The 12,814-nt window shown below is 41.7% G+C and overlaps 1 long non-coding RNA gene across 1 annotated transcript; it reads right to left on the bottom strand.

Moving 5' to 3' along the window:
• Positions 1–2,989: 2,989 nt before the first annotated feature.
• LOC136225712 (uncharacterized) lies at positions 2,990–3,763 on the bottom strand. The gene is made up of 3 exons (XR_010687243.1): positions 3,520–3,763; positions 3,321–3,438; positions 2,990–3,225 (listed from the first exon to the last, which is right to left on the bottom strand). It is a non-coding gene; the product is annotated as an uncharacterized lncRNA (long non-coding RNA).
• Positions 3,764–12,814: the final 9,051 nt, after the last annotated feature.

The raw sequence follows: 12,814 nt of genomic DNA, 5'->3' as shown, positions 1-12,814 counted from the left end.
CATATGAATGAACATGTGCGACCCGCCTTGTCCCGTTCGGTGTCCCGACGAAGGCACGTGTTTAGGAAATGCGTTATGACGTAAGCACGTATTAGTATGAATCGGTTCGGTGTCAAGGATAATTACATTTCGATACAAAAGTCTATGTTAACAGTAGCCGTTATTCACATTCTTTAAATAAATTGAGATAAAACGAGATCATGAAGAAACGAAAATAAAGAACATTTCTGTCTTGAATGACCCTGTCGTAACGCGAAAAGTTTCGCACAAGTAGCCCGTCCCTTCCGAATAAAAGTCGAGCTTTTGCGTTATGCCTCGAGTTGTTCTTAAGAGAAATGGATGTGTCTGCAAAGGTGACTAAGAAAATAAAAGAAAAGGAAAAAGAAAATGAACTAAACAACCAAAAATCATCCCGAGTCTACGATATATATCAATCCCAAGGGTAGTTAAAGAAAATAAACCAATGCCGTTGAATACGTGTCTCGAACGATTATATACCCCGTTTAAAATCTCGAAGCCGAATTGAGCCAAACCATATAATTGCGCCATATGGACGAGACTGCGGGCTTTGACTAACGACTCGATCATTTCGACCGTTACCAAAACTGCAAGAAATATGGCCCGATATACGTGTTTGCTTAAACTCGCGCCTAAAGGAAAGAAAGCGGTGATATCCTCGCTTCGAATAAACACGCGATTCAACGAAACGTTGATTTTCTATAACCACGCTAAGGTGACGTATCCCGTAGATTGGAAAGGATAAAGGATTGTTGTTAGCCGAAAGATTACCGTGCGCTCAAATAAGACTCGCCATCTTTTCATGTAGCAAATTGAGCAAACGAATTCTCGACGCTAAGAACAAACACGTTACGCGATGAGTTCGTTCCCTAAAATAAAATCCAAAAGTGATTCCATCACTAAACAAACGCATCGTTACGTCTCTCGATAGATCCAAAAAGATCCCGTTGTAATCCAAAAATCGAGACACGAATCCACGTGAATAAAAAGGGGAACGAATCATAGACAATAACGAACGATTGAACTAGAAGAATAACTCGAACCACGTCTAAAAACTGAGATACGCTCAAAGGGAGTCAAAACCCAAATTAATGCGTCTCACAAAAAGGACAGAAGACGAGTTATTCTGAAAGGACAATCCAACTTGGTCGATTTCTTAGTCACTGAACGTGGATACATCAAAACGAACTGTGTTGTCTGATGGGTGATTTACTTTCCCGCAATAATCGACGGCATCACGCGTTCCCTGGACCGCAATGTGAGCCAAAAACCAAAATCCTAGGAAAGAGACCTGAACCATCGAGTGTGTGGAGGAATAAGGGTGGAAGAGAGATGTTGTGATACGTGTAAATAGAACTAACGTTTGTTCTTCTTATCTTATAATCGTAAATAAATAAACGCACACACCATGAATCATGCATATAAAATCATGCATACATACTAATGGATACAATTCGCGCAGACGCCATCATTAAGCGGTTGTGGTTTCGCGAGAGTAATCGGCTTGTCAGACAGTTTGATCAGTTGCGAGTACACAGTTCCGAATCAGTAGTTGTGGCTTCTGAATCATCTTCATCCGAGTATACTCAGTCTTCCGTCAGTATGTCTGCAGCCGACGAGAAGGTGGCTGAATTGGAGAATTCCGTGTGTAGATACCCAAATTTGTCCGGACCCTTTTTTAAGTTTTTAATAAATTTTTACTCAAAATTGGAACAATTCGTGAATTATTGAAAATATACGGTATTATCTCAAAAATAATTTATTAAGGGAAAAAATGTGTTATTAAAGCTAATTTGTCATATTTCGGTATAAATTGGTAAAAATACCGAATTATATTCAAAACGTGACTTAATAGAATTAATATATAATTTGAACCTGTTATGAATTTTGTTCGAGATATGTTCCTCGTATTTTGAATAAAATTGAATTTGTTTGAGTTTGAGTTATAATTTATTAATCAAAGTTCAAATGTTAATCAGTGAGATTAATATCTCAATGTTTATTTATTTATCGTAAATTATATTTGAAAGCGTCTATAATCTAAATTGTAAATTATGATGTAACTTTGGTTATGATTTACATTATAATTAAACGTTTAGAATATAATTGATTTTTAAATAATAAATTATGATAAACGGATTCAAAATTGAAAAACAAACGAATTAACGACAAGTGAACGCTTAAAAAAGGGGATCTTGATAATAAGTAATATTAGGTTATTATTATAAATATTTATTTAATTATTTCTATTTTTCAGTAATTTTGATGAATCCGAAAGCTCGCTCATCAATACCAAAGTACAAGTCCAACAAATTTCAAAGCACGGGTTATTGTTCAAGTCAACAAATTCCAAAGCTTGGGTTTTATCCGTAGAAGTTCAACGAGATCTGTTCGGGTAAGAAATAATTCAAAAGTCAATCAGGATCCACATCAAATTCCAGATAGAACCATTTTAGTCCGGGTAAAAGATCCACATCCAGCACCAAAGCTCAAGTCAAGTCCAATTCAAAATTCAAGATAAAGCCCAACTAAGGTCCATTCACATCAGCAGGCCCACAACCAATGTAACAAAAACCGAAATCCAACACCACAAATATCCAAGGGCAGCACAGTCATTTTGACCAACAACTTAATCACTAAGCTTTCATTCATCTTCCTCATCATTTTCCTATTTAAGGAGGATCCTACCTCCATTGCTAGGGCCCCGAATCTTAGAGAGATAATAAGTATTAGGAGGGGCCAACTCTTTTTAGTTGGTATTTTTTTATGTTAATCATCAATAGATATTTCAACCCTGCTTAGTTTGGCCTGTATACTTTAAGATGATCTGAGTTCACAAATCCATTTATATTTAGTCATTTATACTACTCCTTTTACTTGTTGCTTAAATACAAACTTTATTATTTGCAGTTTCGGAAAAACCTTTACTTTGTGGTCTTTGAGACTATGAGTTACTGTAAAAGAAAAACAATGAGTTCAAAATCAAAAGATTTCTAAAAAATCATTTTCTGTTTCCAAAAGGATAATATGTTCATAACCACTCAAATTTTATTTTGTGTTAAAACAAAGAAACCAAAAAGAAAACAATAACGGATCAACACAGAAATATAAATCTAAAACTAAAGATAAAGAAAACAAAAGCATGTCTTCTTCTACATGATTGTTACCCTTGTGTTGGTAATCTTCTTGATTTTAATCTTTCATTTCCTGTAAATGACAAGTAGATGAGCAAATAAGTTTCAAGAGAAAAATAAAATAGATTGATGGATGATAAGCTGGGTTTAGGGCTCTTAGATTTTTACCTTGCTGATAGAAAACCCGCCATGAACCATTGTGCACCGCCGGACTCCACCGTCATCGGCCACCGGTCTTCCTCCGTCCACCTCTGACCACCGTCAATGGCGTTCAGAATGAGCAGATCTACATGAAAAAATGCAGATCAGAGATATGCAAGCTAAAAAAGAAAAAAGAAAGTCAAAAGAAGAGAAGCAAGATCCTCACCGTGTAAATGGCAAAGACATCGTGACGAAGAGCAAATAAGAAAGACAGAAACTGACGGAGCAGGGCAGCACCATGACGGGATTCAGCCGGATTCCGTAGGTCCTGGTTGCACATTCGGTAAGAAGAGGAGTAGTGAGCAAATGACAGAAAGGTGACCGGAAACAAACCGGCGTCCATGGCAGGGAGCTGTGTTTTTCTGAGGTAGAAGCGCAAGGAAGGTAATGAGGAAGAAGAGAGGAGGCTGCTGTACAAAAATGAGAAATAAAACCCTAATATCCAAATATATACCCTATAATTTTACATTCCAAAATTACCCCTGCGAATCCCACATTACCCCCTTTCTCATTTTATTAATTTGTGAATTTAGCCCCCATTATTCTAATTGTTTAGATCAGATCCCTGCATATTTTAATTTGACCCATCTAAATTATATTTGCCCCTCCCTGTTTATTTAATTCATATATTTGACCCCGTTTATTTTGTTTGCTTCAATTTGACCATTCCTAATTATATTTCGCCCCTCCCTGTTTATTTATTTTATTAATTTGACTCCTCTTATTTTTATTTGCTTTAATTTGACCCTTCTAGTTACATTTCGCCCCTCTCGATTTATTTAGCTGATAAACTTGAATGCGTTTATTTTCATTTTTCAATTTAACCCCTCACACTACCATTAATTTCCTTTATTAATCCCAATTCTAATTAAATCCCAAAGCGCCTTAATTCATCTTAACGAGGTTCTTTGTTTTATATTTTAGTTCAATTTTTGTTTAATTTAATTCTTTTCGTGTGCTATGAGTTCCTATTTGGTTAAGTGTTAATCCTATCTATTTTTATATAAATTTATACGCACATAATTCGTTAGATCAAATAAATAATATAAACATATCGTGCATATGTGATATGCACGATTCTAAAATCAAAATAAATCGGCTCCAATTTCGATAATCAAACCCGTAGCAAATTGATGTGACGTCGTTTGAATTTATGAAAAGATGTTTAAAACGTTACTTATTATAACATAAATTCTATTTATATCGTATGTGATATACGTAAAATAGAAAAGGAATTTTAATTCAATAAAATAAAATTATGTGTATAATATGTACGTAGTTCTAAGTCAAAATAAATCAATTCGAGATGTTATTTCAAATCAATGATTTAACCAAATTAATTCAAATCGATAGGAAAATATCATTTGAATTTAATAATACATTTAAAATATTTCTTATTAAAATTCATATTTTACTTATGGTATATGTGATGTACGATGGTAAAATTAGATTTTAATTCGATAAATACAATTACGTGTATGTTATATACGTAATCTCCAATTAAAACAAACCTAAAATCAATAACCCCTAAACCCACGAGTGCCTGTTTCATAAACAATTTAAAACAAAACGAATAGCAAACACATAATATCACAATAGTACCGATATGTCGGGCGGGGTAGGGTGAGATCACATCTCTTCCCTATAGGTAACCGGAAAAACGAACCTAAATCTCTCCGAAGACCATCCTTATCAAAACCAAACCATACAGAGTCAATCCAAACAGATAGGGCGACCAATCGCGCCCGCCCACGTATTTCTAAGTGATGATTGGTGGCGACTCGAAACCTTAAAACACAAAAAGGCAGATCGAGCCGGCCACGCACCCCGACCTGCGAAAAACCGAAAGCCAGGGTGCGACACCGTGAATAATATCAACGATCAGCTGGCCGCAATCTTGGCCCAGCTAGCTGAGTTAGCACTGAAGGACAACAAGAGTGGTAGTAAGCGTGCTGAGAATGAGGTGAACGATGGCCCTCGCTTTGGGAATGAGGATGACTATCAGGATTATATCCGAAAACAGTTGGAAAAAGAGAAGGCTAAGGAAGAGGAGTGGAAGCAACACATCACACATGAAGTGCATGACTTGCGCGGAGGAAGCTCCAGGAGTCAGGATTTCTATAACCTGAAGAACTGTTTGTCGGCAACAGCTTTGCCTCTGAAATTCCGACTCCCTGACATGAAAAAGTTCGATGGAACTGGAGATCCCACCGCTCACATGAATCAGTATGTTGCTGTGATGAAGCACACGATCCTGATTGAGGATCAAGTCCTGGGGCTGTTTAACACCTACCTAGAGGGGGCTGCCCTCACGTGGTTTCATGCATTGCCGATGGTGACAAAGAGGGATTGGAAAGAATTAGCGAAGTCATTCATCGCTCAGTATAGCTTTAACACCATGCTGGAGGTCACTTTGAAAGAATTAGAGAGCACTAAGCAACAGGCTGGGGAATCCTTTTCCGATTTTGTGAAGAGATGGAGGGCTAAGGCCGCCGTGATGAAACAAAAGCCGCTTGAGCAAGATCAGATCCGAATGGTGATTGGCAACACGTTGCCGTATATTAAGAATGAGTTGCGGTATATGCCGTTTACGGATTTCAATCAGATGTATAGTTGTGCCTTGACTGTCGAAGGTGATGGGGAGCCGAAGAAAGCTTATACCAAGTGGACGAAGTCTGGATATAGTGCCGGAGGGCCTAGCGCGAGTACGGAATCCGCAGCAGTGAAAGTGGTTGATCTTAATGCTATTGAAAAGAGGCGGTTCGCCAAGTTCGATCAGACCTATGCTAAAGTTTTCGAGCGTCTGCAGAAAAAGGTATTGTTGAAAGCCCTTACCCCGTATAACAAAGCTCAACCTACTCCGCAGATTCAGGCTAGAGGGTATTGTGAGTTCCACAGCAGTTATGGACATACGATTGAGAATTGCGAGAGGCTGAAACATGAAATCCAAGATTTGATTAAGGAGAAGAAGATAGCTGATCCTTCGTCAGCAAACCCTTCCGTTAGGCGCAATCCATTGCCTAATCATAGGGTGAGTGTGATAGGAGTTGGTTTGACAGAAACTGTAGTGATGGAATCCTTCGAGGAAGATGTAGAGGAGTTGTTAGACTCCGTCGAAAAAAGCAATGTGGGAAATGGTCTGTATGTGTCCTTCTTGGGTGAGGAACAAGAGGATGAACCGATGGGAGAAGGATCGGATGGTGGAGCACCATATGACGAGGATAGTGCTGAAGAGACCGGAGAAGGGTCGTCTCGGACTATCGTGCCAAATTTGGGTTTGTTTAGTGGAGGAAGGGATCCCGAAGTGCACTTGCGTGAATATATGCACGACATGTTTATTGAATCCTTCGGAGTATATGAAATTTCTCAGTGGTTCCACCATTCGCTAGTGGGCGAGCCTTTGGAATGGTTCCATTCATTACCCGACTCTTGCAAGCACGATTGGGATCGGTTGTCGGATTTGTTTCTAGAAAAGTATCAAAGAGTTGAATATAGAACGACGGAGCGCTTTGCAATGCAGATTGGACCCATCAAACGTCCATTGCCGAGGGTGAGCAAGTATAACGGCAATAAGGACCCTATGGAGCACCTTCACTTCTACTTGTCGGCTATGGCAGCCTTGGGTTTTAAAGAGGAAGAGATCACCAACTTGTTTTGTAATTCATTGATGGGTGAACCGCTGATGTGGTATATGTCGCTGCCGATGTATGTTAAGACCGATTGGGCAGCTATGACGAAGAGATTTATCAAGGAGTATACAGTATGGATGCTAGCAGAGCAAACCCCTGATTCCCCGTCTTACCAAACACCTGATGCGGTGTTAGCGATGCCTAGGTATGGTGGATACCAGGATCCCGTGGAGCATGCGAGGATATTCCGCGATCATATGTATAACGCCGAATTTCCGCAGTGTGAGTTACATGAACATTTTCCGGAAACCTTGATGGGTGAAGCCTTATTGTGGCATCAGGGTCTGTTAGAGGAAGAGATGTGTCATTGGGTACCACTCAGAAGCGCTTTTATGGCGAGATATGAAATGTACATTCCGTGGACGGGATCCCTGGACGATCTGGACAGGATTAGACAATTCCCCGAGGAACATTTTGTGGATTATGCTAGAAGGTGGAGGCACCGTTATGAGCAGTGTAATGAGACAGTGAGCGATAAGGTGCAGCTTATGTGCATACAATGAGGTGCTATTCTGTTGGCCGCCAGAAGAATGAGCAGGGTGTCCCTCCGTGACTATGATGAATTGATAGGTTGGGCTTTGTATGGATCGGCGGATCCTTTCTTCCTGAATCCGAGTGTTCCTCACGTCATGGATTTAATGGTCGTGGACATTTGGGAGAGTTCCTCGGACGAGGAGGATGCCAATCGGAAGATTCCCATTAACATTTGGGACGAATCGGATGATGAGCCGGAAATCGCGGTAATGACGAGATCAGGTCGTGTGGCCGAGGGGAAGGCACCTATGATAGAGACTGAGATTGGAGAAGGGTCGGCTCCTAAACCCGATGACCAAGTTCTTGAGCAGTTGAAGAAGACGCAAGCTAAGTCTACGGTCTGGGAAGTTTTGTGCCATTCTAAGTACCATCATGAGAATCTGATGAAAGAATTGCAGAACCTGGTCAGTTCCACCGATACTGAACCGGCAGCGCTAGTAGGGGCAATTATGGCCCGAAAGAAGACTGAGATCATATTTACCGACGAGGATCTCCCAGAAGAGGGGAAGGCTCACAATAAGCCTTTGTATATCTGCGCGGAAATCAACGGGAAGAAGACTAGCTGCGTGATGGTCGATGATGGATCGGCTATTAATGTTTGCCCGTTGAAACTCTTGTCGAAGTTGGGAGTGGAAAGAGGAGATTTGACAGCTTCTGAAACTGTGATTAGAGCATATGACGACAGCCGTAGGCACATTGAAGGAGTCTTCAAGGCCAAGTTGAAAGTGGGGCCGCACGAGGAAGAAACTGAGTTCACGGTGCTGGATATCCCGGTAACTTTTGCCGTGCTGTTGGGACGCCCCTGGTTCCATAAGTTGGGAGGTGTGCCCTCCACGCTCCACCAAATGATTAAGTTCCCCTTCGGGGAGGAGATAGTGACAATTAGAGCTGAGAAATTGAGCTCGGTGGCAGCATTGGGAATTGAGCCTCAACTTTTCTCCGGATTCCAAGTCTCCGGGATTTACGAGTCGAGCATGACCGCCGATGTGGTGAAGATGATGAAGGGAGGTTTCATCCCGGGAATGGGCTTAGGAGCACACCATCAGGGGTTGCCAGAGTTTCCGGACTTTAAGAGTCAGAAAACCCGGAGGGGTTTGGGATATGAGCAGGGAAGTCCGTCCAATGCAAGTGCTGAAGGAAAAGTAGGCTTGAGGAAGTATTTTATGAGCGAAGGGCATGGAAAGGCATATTCGGGAACCCCCAAGTCGTGGACTAGCACGGAAGGGAAGATTCTGCCGGGGTTCGAAATCTTCAATGATGTTGCCGACTGGGGCAAAGGAAAAGCGAGCTGCTTTGTCGAGGAGATCATGGTGCTGGATTTGAATGCTGAGGAGCAAGTCATCACTATTGAAGCAACTGCGGGAGAGGAAGATGAGCCTTGCACCTCCAAAATTCATGAGAAGTCCGAGGGCCCGGATGATGAAAATTGTATTACGGCTTTGTTTGAGTCAGATGATGTAATCACCCACACTATCAATGAAATGAATTCTGATTTTGCTTACTTGCTTGATGTTGATCATGATCATTCCATGCATTCTCATTCATATAACATGCCTACATTTGAAATCAATGCAATAGAAATGTCAACTTTTAATCTTGGTACGGATGAAAATCCTAAACTTATACAAATTGCTCAAGAATTAACTATTGAAGAGAGAAAAGAATTCGAGAGGATAATTAAAAAATATGAAATTGTATTCGCCTGGACATACGAAGACATGCCTGGAATTGATCAATCAATCGTAACTCACCGCATTCCAACTTACCCTGAAGCAAAGCCCGTAAAGCAGAAGCTCCAACATATGAGACCAGAATGGGCAGATAAGATCAGAGAAGAGGTGAAGAAGCAATTAGAAGCAGGGTTCATCGAGGTAATCGACTATCCCCCTTGGGCCGCGAATGTGGTACCAATTGCGAAAAAGGACGGCAAAGTGAGGATGTGTGTTGATTACAGAGATCTTAACAAGGCATGCCCCAAGGATGAGTTCGCATTGCCTCATATCGATGTATTGATCGACAGTGCAGCATCAAGCGTCTTACACACAAATGTGGATGGTTTCATGGGCTACATGCAAGTTCAGATGGCCAAAAAGCACAAAGCAAAAACCTCGTTCACAACTGAGTGGGGGACATACTGTTACAGAGTAATGCCATTTGGTTTGAAAAATGTCGGGGCAACCTACCAGCGAATGGCCACAGCACTGTTCCATGACATGATACATAAGGAGGTAGAAGTCTACGTGGATGATATGATGGTCAAATCAGAGACAAGAGAGGGGCATTTTGCCGCACTCGAGAAGTTTTTGGCCCGAATCGCAGAATTCAAGCTAAGGTTAAACCCGAAGAAGTGCTTTTTCAGCGTTTCGTCGGGGAAAATCTTAGGCTATGTAATCGAAAATAAGGGAATCGAGGTGGATCCCGATAAAGTGAAGGCTATACAGGAAATGCCGGCACCGAGAAATGAGAAGGAAGTGAGGGGGTTTCTGGGGCAGGTCTAGTATATCAGTCGGTTCATAGCGAGACTCACCACAATCTGCGAGCCGATCTTTAAGTTGCTAAGGAAAGACCAACCCGCCATTTGGAATGATAAGTGTCAACAAGCGTTGGAGAGTGTCCGGAGCTACTTGTCTAATCCGCCAGTGTTAAGACCGCCTAAACTGGGAAAGCCGCTTCTCCTCTATGTAGCGATTGAAGAGCGATCTATTGGAACAATGTTGGCTCAAGAGGGAGACACCGGTGTGGAGCACGCGATGTATTATTTGAGTAAGAAGTTCCTGGAGTACGAGCTCAATTACAACATGATCGAAAAGACATGCGTGGCCGCAGTATGGTTGATAAAGAAACCGTGGCACTATTTCCAATCGTATAAAGTGATCGTTATTTCTCGGATGGACCCCGTGAAGTATCTGTACCGAACCCCATCCTTGACGGGGAAGTTAGCCAGATGGTTGTTGCTTCTGTCCTAATTTGACATTGAATATGTGACGAAAAAGGTTATCAAAGGAAGGGCCGTAGCAGAGTTTCTGGCTAACCAACCCCTAAGCACAGAAAAAGAAGAGATAAGCTATGATTTCCCCGATGAACACTTGAACGCAATCGAAGTTATACCGTGGAAAATGTTCTTCGACGGAGCAGTTAATTCGAGTGGAGCCGGAGTAGGAGTACTACTTATATCACCGGAAGGAGAAAGAATCTCGATGGCAAAGAAGTTATCCTTCCCTCTTACCAATAATATGGCCGAATATGAAGCGTGCATTTATGGTTTAGAGTCATTAGCAGCAATGGGAGCCTCATATGTCGAGATTTGGGGTGACTCAAAATTAATCATCGAACATGCACAAGGAAACTGGGAGGTAAGGGAAGAAAGGCTACGTCCATATCTAGATCAGCTAGAAGGGTTGGCATTGAGATTCAAAGAATGTCGCTTTTATCATATTCCTCGAGCTCAGAATCAAGCCGCGGATGCCTTGGCCACTTTGGTGTCAGTTTGGGACAATCCCCGGAATCTTGCCTCGAAACCATTGGTATTGAGGAGATCTCACAAACTGTGCTACGAAGATGTCATGTTGTTAGGGGCAGATGAAAAACTATGGTACTTCGATATCGCGAACTTCATGAAAAATGGAACATATCCGGCAGAGTCAGAACCTAGGGATCAAGTTGTGATTAGAAGGCTAGCTCGTCAGTTCGTCATCCACAACGACTTGCTTTACAAAAGGCACGTTGATGGATTACAACTAAGATGCTTGGATGCGGGAGAAGCCCGCGAGGCGATGGAATCGGTACATTCAGGAATTTACGGAGCCCATATGGGAGGAGTAGTACTCGCTAAGAAAATTATTAGGCAAGGCTTCTATTGGCTCACCATGGAAAGGGATTGTAACGAGTATGCGAAGAAATATCACGATTGTCAAATCCACGGTGATTGCAGTCATCTTTCGGCCATGAAATTACATGTGCTAGCACCTATTTGGCCATTCGCTGCTTGGGGCATTGACATCATTGGCGAGATAAGGCCTAACGCTTCAAATGGACATAATTTTATTGCAGTCGCCATCGATTATTTCACCAAGTGGGTAGAAGCAGAGTCGTTTAGCAAACTGGGATCCAAGCAGATGAGAAAGTTCATTGAAAAACACTTGATCACCGGATTCGGAGTGCCTCATCACATGATTACGGATAATAGGGTCCAGTTTCAGGGGGAAGTAAGGAATCTCTTCCAAGAATATGGCATTGAACATCACAGATCTTCTCCGTACCGTCCACAGGCTAATGGAGCAGTAGAAGCAGCTAATAAGAACCTTAAGAGGATCCTCGTAAAGACGGTGGAATCACATCGGAATTGGCATGAGCACCTCCCACTCGCGTTATGGGCTTATTGCACGACAATTAGAACTTCAACTGGGGCAACACCATTCTCTTTGGTGTATGGCACAGAAGCAGTTTTGCCGGTTGAGATCGAAAAGCGATCGTTGAGAATTGCGGTGGAGGCAGAAATTCCCGAGGCGGAATGGGTGAAGAGGCGATGTGAGCAATTGGCTCTAGTTGACGAGAAAAGGATGGAAGCCCTTTACCACGTACAGTTATATCAAAGAAGGATGGCTCGGGCTTTCAATAAAAAAGTCAAGACCAGCCCTATCAAAGAAGGAGATTTGGTACTGAAACAGATCCGTGTGACGCACACCGACCCGAGGGGCAAGTTTAGGCCTAACTGGGAAGGACCATTCGTCGTGAAGAAGATACTAAGCAAAGGAGAGGTGAAGTTAACCACAATGGACGGCATGGAATTCTCCGAACCTACCAACCTGGATAGGCTTAAGAAATACTTTTCGTAGAAAAAAAAAATAATAAAGAAAAGTTCCCGATAGGTTGAAAACCCGCAAAGGGCAACCTATGCAACAATAAGGGAAATCCCAATGGGTGAAAACCCGAAAGGGCACTCATTTAAAAATTCCGGGATAGTAAAAGGAGAGGGGAAAAATCGCCAGGATCCGAAAACCGAAAGGCGGGTCCTGGTAACAATAGTTATGACTTGAGCAATTACAAAAACAATGTATAAGAGACTAAGTATTTCTGTTGTTTGTAAATAAATAAAGGCATAAATATATTTGACGAGAATGATTGGAATCATTATAATCTACCGAATGCATGGTAATATGAATCACGGGTTATACATTTCCTATCCTACTTTTCACAAAAAAACCTACCTACTATCCACCCCACTCCCTATACATCAGC

This window comes from Euphorbia lathyris, chromosome 4, assembly GCF_963576675.1.
Source record: "Euphorbia lathyris chromosome 4, ddEupLath1.1, whole genome shotgun sequence".
In the NCBI taxonomy this organism is placed as follows: domain Eukaryota; kingdom Viridiplantae; phylum Streptophyta; class Magnoliopsida; order Malpighiales; family Euphorbiaceae; genus Euphorbia; species Euphorbia lathyris.
This window is presented reverse-complemented; position numbering and strand designations above follow the sequence as displayed.